Source organism: Mytilus edulis, chromosome 4 (genome assembly GCF_963676685.1).
Source record: "Mytilus edulis chromosome 4, xbMytEdul2.2, whole genome shotgun sequence".
Lineage (NCBI taxonomy): Eukaryota > Metazoa > Mollusca > Bivalvia > Mytilida > Mytilidae > Mytilus > Mytilus edulis.
This window is the reverse complement of record NC_092347.1, coordinates 50,480,957-50,493,068: the sequence shown is the minus strand read 5'-3', so window position 1 is coordinate 50,493,068 and position 12,112 is coordinate 50,480,957. Positions and strand designations below refer to the sequence as shown.

At 31.3% G+C, this 12,112-nt stretch overlaps 1 protein-coding gene and 1 long non-coding RNA gene across 3 annotated transcripts in view; one reads left to right on the top strand and one right to left on the bottom strand.

The window, feature by feature from the left end:
- LOC139519909 (DNA polymerase lambda-like) overlaps window positions 1-12,112 on the top strand; it is a 129,346-nt gene that overhangs the window by 5,663 nt on the left and 111,571 nt on the right. The gene's annotated exons all lie outside the window — the stretch shown is intronic.
- LOC139519912 (uncharacterized) lies at window positions 7,637-9,941 on the bottom strand. Its single transcript, XR_011663752.1, has 3 exons — window positions 9,851-9,941; window positions 8,373-8,436; window positions 7,637-7,918 (listed from the first exon to the last, which is right to left on the bottom strand). It is a non-coding gene; the product is annotated as an uncharacterized lncRNA (long non-coding RNA).

The window sequence follows — 12,112 nt, the reverse complement described above, 5'->3', positions numbered from 1 at the left end:
GTATTTCAATGAAAAAAATGTTATTACTGAAATTTAATTTTTGTCAAGATCTGTTTAAGCCTTTAATGTTAAGGAAACGCTAATTTTTTCATCAATGTCCATCAAGGTTTCCGTGTCTCCCCAAAATGTTACCACGTCCAAATTGAACGATTTTAATTTTGCACGGAACGTCAACGTTATCGGCGTTATATATAATTTTATTTTCCATTGACTAAAAATGTATCATGATCTGTGAAAAGGTATTAATTTGAGAGAAAAAAAAGTAAATAATCTGTCCATTTTGAGACAACTATCCAATGAGACCAAAAAAAACAGCTATAGGTCACCGTACGGCCTTCAACAATAAGCAAATCCCATACCGCATAGTCAGTTATAAACGGCCCCGATTTCACTGATGTAAAACAATCCAAACGAGAAAACTAACGGCCGAATTAATTGTACAAAAAATGCCGAACGAAAAACAAATATATAAAATAGCAACAAACGACAACAACAGAATTACAGGCTCCTGACTTGGACAGGTCCATACATACAGAATGTGGTGAGGTTAAGCGGAATCCCTATTCCCCCCTAACCTGGGACAGTTGCATGTTTAACACCAAAACAACATGTTTCACTGAGCGCTCAACTCTACAAGAAGCCGGGACAGTGATGTCACAGTGAAATATAAGAAGTTGAACAATCTGTACCCCTCCCCCCCCAAAAAAAATCCACCAAACCACATAACAGTAGACACAAAAGATCTTAATAAGAGTATTTGCAGTAAACATCAGATCGTATCGCACTGGTTAACGCAACTTTGGATACACCAAACCAGGTACTTTATATCCGAGAAACAGGCAAAATATGCACTCATGATCAATTTTCGAATTCATTCATACATTTTTGTATCATTTAGAATTATCAGTCAATATGTGTTCTACAAGGATCCACAGTCTTCCCCCTTTTCATTGGATACCTTGATAACTAAAATATATTCTACATAGTTCAATATTTATACCTATTCTTAGTAACTAATTTTTTTTAGATTAAACATATCTATTCATAGTGGATTGGGAAACAAGTTATTGCAACTTACTTCTTTCTTATACGTTTTTTTTTGTCACCGAAAACGAATTCTGAGTGGTTCTATACCTTCTGTTAGTCCAGTTAAGCGCAAAATAAAAGACATTCTTTAAGAATTCACACACACACACACACACCTTGTTCAGGAAATTTTCACAAACATTAGGAAAACTAAATGAAGAGAAAAATAAAAGAAAAAAACAACACTTCTTCTTTATTGATTTTGCGTTATTTTTATCAACCAGTCAGACTCTTTTTGAAAGATTGCGTACGTGGCTCTAAAAAGAGCTGTTTTCATCGAATATCAAACACAAGTTTTCAAGGGTAATTAAAAGCAATGTTTGCTCTCTACTGGAAGATAAAACATAAATTATTACCTATTGATATTCAGTTACAACTTTTCGATGCTGTAATCGCACCTATATAATCATATCTATCAGAGGTTTGGGGGTTGAAAATAAACATAATATTGAGAAAGTGCATTTGCAATTCAGTAAAAATGTTCTTCGTGTATCTCTTTAAAACTTAGAATGGCATTGTTTTGGTGCAGAACTATTAAAGCAGAGAGCAAAATGTCAAATATCCGTTTAAGATTTATTATTAAATTATATAAAATTAAGCCTACCAAATTTAAATGGATTCAATATGTATTAGTAATATCTATATTTTATGATACAGGTCTTAGTTTTATATGGAACCATCAATAAGTTGTAAATAATGATTGGTTGAAGAGTATGGTTAAACAGCGGTCAGTGGCGGATCCAGAACTTTTCCTAAGAGGGGGGGGGGGGGGGGGGGGTGCGCTGACTGACCTAAAAGAGGGGGGGGCACTCAAGTCATGCATCAGTGATTCCCTATATAATCAACCAAATTTTTCCCACGACTATTCTTTATTAGGTCTTTCCACTTTCCCGTGGAAAGACCTATTGGTTTTCTTCTGATTATTATTATTTTTTTTCTTCCGCCTAATTTTCTTTCCTTCACAGTTTTTTTGTTTCGCAAGATGTCGCTTAGATATATGGTATATGATATCGAACAATTAATACGCTTTTGAAACTGACAGCTCGTAACCAAAATCTTATCCATATAAGAGTTATGGCCCCGAACACTGTTTTTCTTGTTATCGCTTAATCTTCGCAACCGTATAAGAAACCGACAAATTTATTTTACCAAATTGCTCGTTATATCCTCAGGATGATTTGATTCATTTTGACCGAAGCTATCCGGAGACTCCATATGAGAGTTATTTCCCCTTTTATATTTGTTATAAGTGATATGCATTTTTAACTGGAAAACCATAAGTGGTAGAGGCCTAGGGTCTTTTGATTTGAGGTCCTTGGTCCAAAAAAATTAAAATGAGGTCAAGGTCATGATTAAATTTTGATTTGGGCTTGTTATCTCTTATTTGCAGTAATCATACAAGATATCGACAAAATATTTTCACACAATTGTTAGTTACGACATGTCGTAACACATAAATTTTAGTCGAAAGGGTACGTAGACATTTGACGCGAGTTTTCCCCATTTTTATATCTAATATCATACATATGATAATATAACTCATTAACAATATAAAGTAGAGGACTAGAGTCTTTTGATTTGAGGTCCTTCGTTTATAACCTTGAAATTGAGCTCAAGGTCATATGCTAATTAAACGTTCTAGATTTTGACCTTGCTTTTACCTCATATGTACACATGATAAAGCCATGGGACTTTTTGCATTAATTTGTAAGCAATGTGACCTTAAAAAACACAACCGGAAGTGACCTTTTGTAAACCGGAAGTAGCTATTTTTTGTACTAAATCAAATTAAAAGTATATAGAACCATATATTTTTGGAATCAGTGTCAAGTAAACTATCAAACAATACCGGAAGTAAACTTTTTAAACCGGAAGTAAAAGATTATCTCCCTTTTCGATATATTTTTTTTATAGAAACAATATATTTTTTGAATAAGCGTTCAATAAGCTGTCATTTGGCGCTAAAATTGACATTTTAAACCAAATTTTAATATTTTAATATAAAAAAGGTCTTAACTGGTGGAAAGACCATCAATTGTTCTCTGAACAATTGGTTTTTAATTCAAACTTGAGTTTGGTTTGGAACCATATTTATTACGATTATAACATAAGGACATATATATGATAATCCTGGTACCTTAGATAATTTACCTATTTTACCAAACGAAAAGAATTCAGGGGAAAATGGCTCTAGCTCTTTATGTTACATATTTCTCAGCTTCTGTCAAGTAATAAAGGATACAAAATCATTGATAAGCATATGACTGCATTTGAGATGTATTAAACGACTAGTAGTGAGAAAAAAACCCATTGATTTTGAATTATTCACTTGCAAATAAATAATTCTACCTCATTGAATCCGTATTCATATGAACTTCAATTTTGACAAAATTGAACCATACTGGCTGCTAAAAGCTAATTATTATTTCACTATTTGTATTTCATAATTGATTGAGCAAATAAAAAAAAGATATAAGATTTTTTATACATCTGGTAGCTAGTGCCCCTTTAAACTGCATTCGATGATCCACAATATTGTGTACAATTTCAAAGGATTGGGTCAAGTGGGACTATAATTATCATCCAACAATCAAAGAAATTTCACTTTTAAAGCCTTCTTTACTTATCATTGATATTATGTTGATAGTTGTTGTAAAGCTTTATATTTTAGACTATCACATAAACTTAACATGATCCAAGAAAATAGGTCAAGGTCATATAAACCAAAGTAGAAATACATGTACACCTCACAATCATCCAATACACTAAATATCATAATATAGTTGACCTATTGCTTAATTATAGTTTCTAAGAAACAGACTTAACCATGAAAATTAAGCATTGATCAATGAAACATGAAAATGAGGTCACCTATTGCTTAATTATAGTTTCTAAGAAACAGACTTAACCATGAAAACTAAGCATTGATCAATGAAACATGAAAATGAGGTCAAGGTCAGATGAACCATGCCAGGCAGCTAAAAAAAATATAGTTGACCTATTGCTTATAGTTGAAGAAAAACATATCCAAACACAAAACTGAACAGGGAACAATGAACTGTGAAAATAAGGTCAAGGTCAAATAAAACCTTAGAGACTAACATGCATATCATAAATTATTTCTATGCACCAAATATAGTTGACCTATTGCATATAGTATTAGAAAAAAAAAAGACCAAAAACTCAAAAAACTTAACTTTGACCACTGGACCATGAAAATAAGGTCAAGGTCAGGCTAGATATGCACACCTTAATAATAACAATCATTCCATACACCAAATATAATAAACCTTTTGCTTATAGTATCTGACATCTGGACTTGACAACCAAAACTTAACCTTGTTCACTGATCCATGAAATGAGGTCGAGGTCAGGGGAAAACTGTCTGGCGGCCAAGGTACCCACATACCACATAAAGTTATCCTAATACATGTACTCATAATAAGAGAGAAATTAACCATACTAATCTTATCTTTTTTTAAAGTAGTCACTGAACCATGAAAATGAGATCAAGGACTATTGACAAACGACATATGGAAACATAGTAGCATGAAGCATCTATATATAGTATGAAGCATCCAGGTCTACCACCTTCTTAAATATAAAGCTTTTTAAGAAGTGAGCTAACACCACCGCCACTGGATCACTATCCCTATGTCATTAGGTTTATGCAGCCTCTACAAAAATCTAAATTGACTGAATTTTTATGCGCCTATTCAAATATTTCAAGCTGCTGCATTTGTTTGTATCTGTCCATAGTCAGGAACCTGATGTTCATTGTTTGTTGATATGATTCATTATGGTGTTTCTAATTTTTTTTCGTTTTTTATATGGGTTGGACTGTTGGTTTTCCTGTTGAAATGGTTTTACACTTGCCATTTTTGGGGTCCTTTAAAGTTGCTGTTGAGTGTGAGCCAGGGTTCTGTGTTGAAAAGTCGTACTTAGACCTAAAATGGTTTACTTTTACAAATTGTGACTTGGATATAGAGCTGTCTCATTGGCACTCATACCACATCTTCGCATTCAGATATATATTTACTATAACTTCTAACCCTAGAATATTTAGGCTTAAACAAATCAAATAATATATTTATAATTCTGATAATCCAGCTTGTCAGGACTCAGAATTTAAATGAGTATTACCTATACTCCATGTCTAAATATAACTAAAACACATTTTGCTGACTGTGAGCCCTTGATAGACGCTGTTACTAATTTTTATCTCAAATCATTTCCAGCAGAATACACATTTTACAAATATTTAACATATACAATGTTTTAAATACTAGCATCAATGTATCAATAGTGTATTCCCTTAGGGACTACATCAAAAGTTCAATGTAGGATAAAAAACTTAATTCACATAGTTTTTTTAAAGACCCCCTACCCCCCTCTTAACTTAATTTGGGAAAAATTGATTGACCCATATGGATATATGTAAAATCGATGTAGGATAATCAAAACTTGCAGCAAGTTTAACCCCCCACCCCCAAACTATTTGAATTAAGTTTCTTATCCTTCATTGATCTTTTGATGTCGTCCCTTATATTTCTGAATTTTCAACATTCATAGATAGTCAAGGAAGTCCAAGAAAAACCAACAATCATTATTTACCGGTATGAATATGAATGGAAACCTGTATCCCATACCAATGCTTGAGCCTACATGACCACAATTAGGATTCAGCAATAATAAAATTCAATTCAATTCAATTCAATTCAATATTTTATTGGAAAGCGCACAATAGAGGTGTGATCCAAATACAGACAATTATAATATTAAAACAACATATAAATGTAATAAAGTTGCATGTAACAACAAGTCATAAGACAATTCTATGTATGTCATTACATTATAAACTGATATTGATACCATGATAAACTTAGGCAGCAACCATTTGATTTTCTGGGGGGGCTATGGGTTTTTTTTTCTGGACAATTTTTTTTTCCACCTATGGCGAAAAACAATCTATTTTTTTCGCTACAAGTCGAAAACAATTTTTGTCTTTCTATTTTAGCATTACATATAGTGGCAGCTGAGGGTGAAACAAACATTTTTTTTTCTCAGAATCAAAAACAAATTATTTTTTTCTCCAAAAAATGGAAACAAACTTTTTTTTCCAAAAAAAACCATAGCCCCCCCCCCCCCCCCCCCCCCCCCAGAAAATCAAATGGTTGCTGCCTTATACTTTAGTATTATTCTAGATTTTCATAAATTTACTTAAAACACACAATATAAGATATATATGTATATGCACGAACTACTGTAAAAGATTATTACCTGATGAAACGGTATGGTGGTCTCTCAAATCAAGAGCTTCTTCAATATACATACAAATAGATTTTAATTCTTTTTCAGACATAGGATTTAACATTTTGGTAAAATTTTCATCCAAATTATTTGAATTAATATCATCAATTTTATATATTTAGATCTAATTTTGTTTTATTGCGGACATTCAATCAAGAAATGTATCTCATTTTCAATTTTTCTTGTGCAAAATTTACAAAATCTCTCATTAGAAGGTATTTTTGGTCTTGCATACCTACCAGTTTCTAATGCTAATGAGTGTGCACTTATTCTTAATTTAGTGAGTTTTTTTCTAAGGTATATAGGAATATTAAAGTTAAAATATTCTTGTTGTTTAAGTTTAGTATAAATTTTACTAAAAAATAAAAGTTTACCACAGTTTCAATCTTTTATCTTAGATAGTTCAAATATAATTTTATTTTTGTAGAAATCTTCTAGTTTCTGTTTAAAATTACTATAACAATGCTTGTTTAAGGGTATTCCAATATATTTCATTAATTCAGATAGTTTATTAGACCATGAATTTTCTCTATTTGTAAGAGTTTTGTCCACTTCAAAAGCAGCCTTGAGAATTTCATGCGGACCACCAGACCGTTCACCAATATCACTGAGACGCACATAGTATTTATACATAAGTTGATAACATTTAATGCTAATGGGTAAAGTGCCCAATGGTCACTAAGAAGTCAATATCATATAAAATAGATGTTACTATGTTGAAAAACGGCTAGAAAGTGAAACGCTTGAAAAACACCAATATATCTTACCACAAAAATCAAATTCCTGATTGGTCAATTTTGTTATGCCTTATAAATATTTATGAAAATGTAACGACAATACAATATTCCCCGCTTCCAAACGTGCGAAAATACAATTATTAAAACAATAAACATGAATACAAATCAGCATAAGTATTATACATAAAGGAAATCATAAAATTAGCTAACGAAAGCTCCATGGAGCTAATGTGTTTAGAGACTACTTATGTCAGTACACCTTTCCTATATTGCCTGAAATCATAAAATTAGCTTTTACCAAATAATGACTTCTACAATCAAGCTGGCCAGAACAGCTAGCTAAAATGATTGAAATTAGTCAAACTAACTTCTTTAAAAACTGAATTTGTGTAGTTGCAAAAAAGTTGGATACCTCAGTGTCCAAATTCTAATACTCTAAAGAATGTCTCGAGAAGACAGTAAAAAAGATGTATAATTATTTTAAACAAAAACAACTGATGATCATATGCAAACAAATATATTAAAGCAAAACATATATTAGAGTGAGTGACCCATATTCGCCGCATAATTCGTTCATTTACACTTACATCCGACCTACATTCAAATATTTGGAACTTTTTATGTAGGTTTCAGAAATGTTACTATATGGGTAAACTATATGGCACCGACAACTTCGTTGTGGATTTTCAATAATCTTCTCAAACATACACAAATGTGTGAATGACGTATACATTCTTTTACAGTTATCCCACACGGTCATTTTATGCAGCCACAGTAGAAGTTACCTGAAAAAAATACAGATTCTTAAACATATCTCAGTCAAAACTAAATAAGAAAATAATTGAAACACTCATTTAATGCAAGAAAATAATTAACTGGGCATATAATGTAATATAACAATAAGAATACATGTAACTTTTCTTTTACTTTTTTTAAATGATTTGGTGACATTATTTACTTTTAAAATACCAGTCTTTATTAGCAAATTAGGATGAACAAAACTGTATTTGATATCTTTTTGTCATTTGTTTTCTTTATAATTGATTTTTCCTTCATCAGGCCATTTTAGTTTTACCCTTGAATGCTTCACATTTTATTCATTTGCTCATTGTTGAAGGTGTTAAAGTGATATGAGTTGCTAAAATGCCTTTCATATCTGTCAATTGTCTAATTGCATTGGCAATCACACCACATCTCTTTATTTTTCTATTGTTCATAAATCTATCTACTGATTCTCACCATAAAAGTCAGCTCCAATGGCCATACCCAGCCTCAATTCTAATGTACATGCTGTGATGCTAACCTGAAATATAAAATGCTTTATCATCAAAAATAAATTTTGTTTAAGGTAGATCATGGGTATTATTATAATGTTTCCTAAGATAGAATTTTCTTATACTTTGGCAAAATGAAGATTTATCTATGCTCTTTTCCAAAATAAATGACAAAGGGTGGGTCATCGAGCTATTTATCAACCTATGAGTTGTTGAAAATTGTCTAATTTTGCTTAGAATGATCATGAAAAAACACAATTTGTGCATAAAAAGAAATCTATGCAATATAATTTTGAAATAAATTGTGAGAAGATAGGATTTTATTATAAGTTTTCAGAAAGAAAAAAATGGTGTCACTGGACTTTTTTTTAAAAATAAAAAAAAACTATCAGTCTAGTTCATTATTTTACAAAAAGAGTTATCTCCTCTTAATTTACTTAGTTGAAAAAAAACAAATCTTTGGTATTTGTTGGTATTTGTTGAAATATTTTGGATATGCAATAAATCAGCAAGTTAAATATATAAATAGACCAATAAAATTGCACATGTGTCTACAAAGTTGCAGATTTGAGCAATTAAGGTGGTATGGGAGTCTAAAATAAAAATGATAGAATTTGTTCATACTTTGCCAAAACGTAGTACCTATTGATACATGTTGAAAAATATAATAAAAATGATAGGTCACCGCGCATTTTTTCAAGCTACAGGACGTGACAAAATGACACATTTTGTATGGATTATACAGGAAATAACACCATTTTGTGATTAGAAACTAAACAAAATGATAGAATTGTAAAATACTTAAGAAAAAGATAGCTTTCAGACAATGCTTTGAGAATATCAAAAGAAAAGATAGGGTCACCGTACCTTTTTTCAAGCTAAAATACAAAATAGGAAAATTCCATGTAGAATCCTTCAGAAAATGCACTGTTTTAGAGTTACCTCCCCTTAAAATGCCAATTAATTTTTTTTTTAAATAACCAAAAATAATCATAATTTGCAAAAATATTAATATTTTTAAGTTATATTCTTATAAATTTATTCTTTTAAATGAAAATTCACATTAAATATCTGCATTCCTGCATCAAATTTTGCAAACTTGATAGAAAATCTTGACCTTTGGTTCTCTGTTTTTGACAATCCAAGATGGAGGAAGACACCCATACCACCTTAACTAGACTGATTGTGTACTGAGATAGTACAATCCAAGATGGTGGTATACCATGATTCTACCTTTATAATAATAAGACAGCTATTGAGCAACACAGCAATTATTTGAGCAATTAAACCATATCCTTTAAATTACTCATATAATGGTACTGATAAATGAGAGTAGAATTCGACTGCTGACCATGTCTTATAATCCTAGAGCAACATTTCCAAAGAAATTCTATAAAAAATTTGATATTTTTTTTTTAACAGGAAAAACATAATGGCACTCACCTTTGTTTTATCTGTATTAGACCACCAAGTCTGTTGCCAACACCATGAAAACATCTCACAGAAAGAACCTATAAAGGAATTAAAATGGATACATTATATATTTTACAAATCCATTTCTGCCGATATAAAATTAACAAAATAAATGTACACATAAGTGTTACATCAACACCTGTTTGTAAAATAAATATTAAAGATGGAAAATATAAAATAAGAAAAGGTCATTGATTTGAATTTCAACTGCACAAATATCATCTGCACATTTTATAGAGTTATCTCCCTTTGAATGAAGAAAATTTGCCTTTAATAGACCTCTTTTTAGTTTGTCTGTCACCGTCCCTACATTTGGCATTCCACGTTTTTGTTTTTTTGTAATGGTGTTTTCTTTCACGTCCGCAGTTTTGAGCCAAGTTTCGAAATTAGAAATAGAACACAAATCTTTAAATAGATTCATGTATAAATAGTATAGTGTTTCAGTTAAAAATGGAATATACCCCTAATAAAATAACATTTAGTGGATCCTTAAAAAAATATTGATTTGTATGGTTTTCTCCTCAAAGGAAATTGTAATATAAAATTGAAAATGGAAATGGGGAATGTGTCAAAGAGACAACAATCCGACCATAGAACAGACAACAACAGAAGGTCACCAATAGGTCTTTAAAATACCGCATCGAGAAACTCCCGCACCTGGAGGCGTCCTTCAGCTGGCCCTGAATCAGTAAAAGAACCTAAGTAAACTAAGTTAAGATTTCGATTGTTTTTGGGCAAAATGTTGAGTTTGCGTCTCTTCTACAGGGAAAATGAAGTTGGTGACCATATTTTTTTTTTACATTATATAATTTGTTAGACAAAGAGGAAGAACATATTAATTTTTTAAACAGATATATCATGTTAAGGAGGGGTATTTGCGAAAAATACCAGTCCAGAGAATGTTAAATTTCGCAAGCAGTAAGGTGAGGGAAATTCATTCTCAAGACCGGTATTTTTCGCAATGACCCCTCCTTAACATGATCTATCTGTTTAATTACACTGAATGTTATCGTTCAAAAACGCATTAATGATCGTGACATACAATTTACAAGCATCAAGTTGTATAGAGTATTTTTTGGCAAATACCACAGCAGAGAGGGTAAAAAAGGCATATCCTTTTTGCATATACCCGGCAGCGTTAAAAAATGAACGATATTCATTTGATAACAGTAAATTGGTAAAAAATACACTGGCTATCAACCAATCAAAACCCAGGATTCTTACACAAGGTGTAATCAAAAAAAATTTCTATGGAGTGGTTCACATGATTTATTCAGGAAACCAAAAATTGTTGAAGAAAATGATTGATTTTTCCTTTATATTCAATGTAATTTAGTACCCTATTGGACCATTTTAAAAATGGCTGCTTCTTGAAAACGAAGTTGGTGACATATATACTTGTTTTTTACATTTTCTGATCTTTATTTTCAATATCTTATTGAGTTCTAAATTTAAAAGAATTGTATGGACTGGTCATTTACTGATCCTTGACCTTAATAGCTTACTATACGGTATAGATTTTGATCATTGGTGAATACCTTAAAGTAATCTTTAGTTCCTTAAATCCTTACCATATGGTCTCTGGTTGATAAAATGTCTCATTAGTAATCATGCCACATCTCTTAATTTCTATATAGCTGAACAAATTGGGTAAACTAAAAAAAAAAGAGAGTTTTCAATAATATATTTATTTCACTTTATTTCACTTTCCTCATTTGTATCTTGATACTTCAAAATTATCTATACTCTTAGGGAGCTACCATTTGATTTTTATGGGGGGGCTAGGATGAAATTTGAAAAAAATAGGCAGGACAGGAGTTTTTAGTAAAAAAAAAAGGCAGGATGAGACACTTGGCAAAAAAAAAAGGCAGGATGACAATTTAGGTAAAAAAAGTCAGGATAAACTAATAAAAAAAAAAGGCAGGACCGAATAGAGTGAAAAATAAAAAGGCAGGACAGAGATTACAACTAAAAAAAAATGCAGGACAAAATTTTTCATCCTAGCCCCCCCCCATAAAAATCAAATGGTAGCTCCCTTATAACATGAAAAATCTAGTTTAAAAGTTCATTAATATATGTACTTATTCCTACCATAAAAGTCAGCTCTTTGCTATGTCTAGCCCCAATCCTTACGATGTGGATAAGACAGCTATCCAGCAACCCAACAAACTGTACATGTGTAATAGATGTTAAGAACATGTGGATTAGACAGCTATCCAGCAACCCAACAAA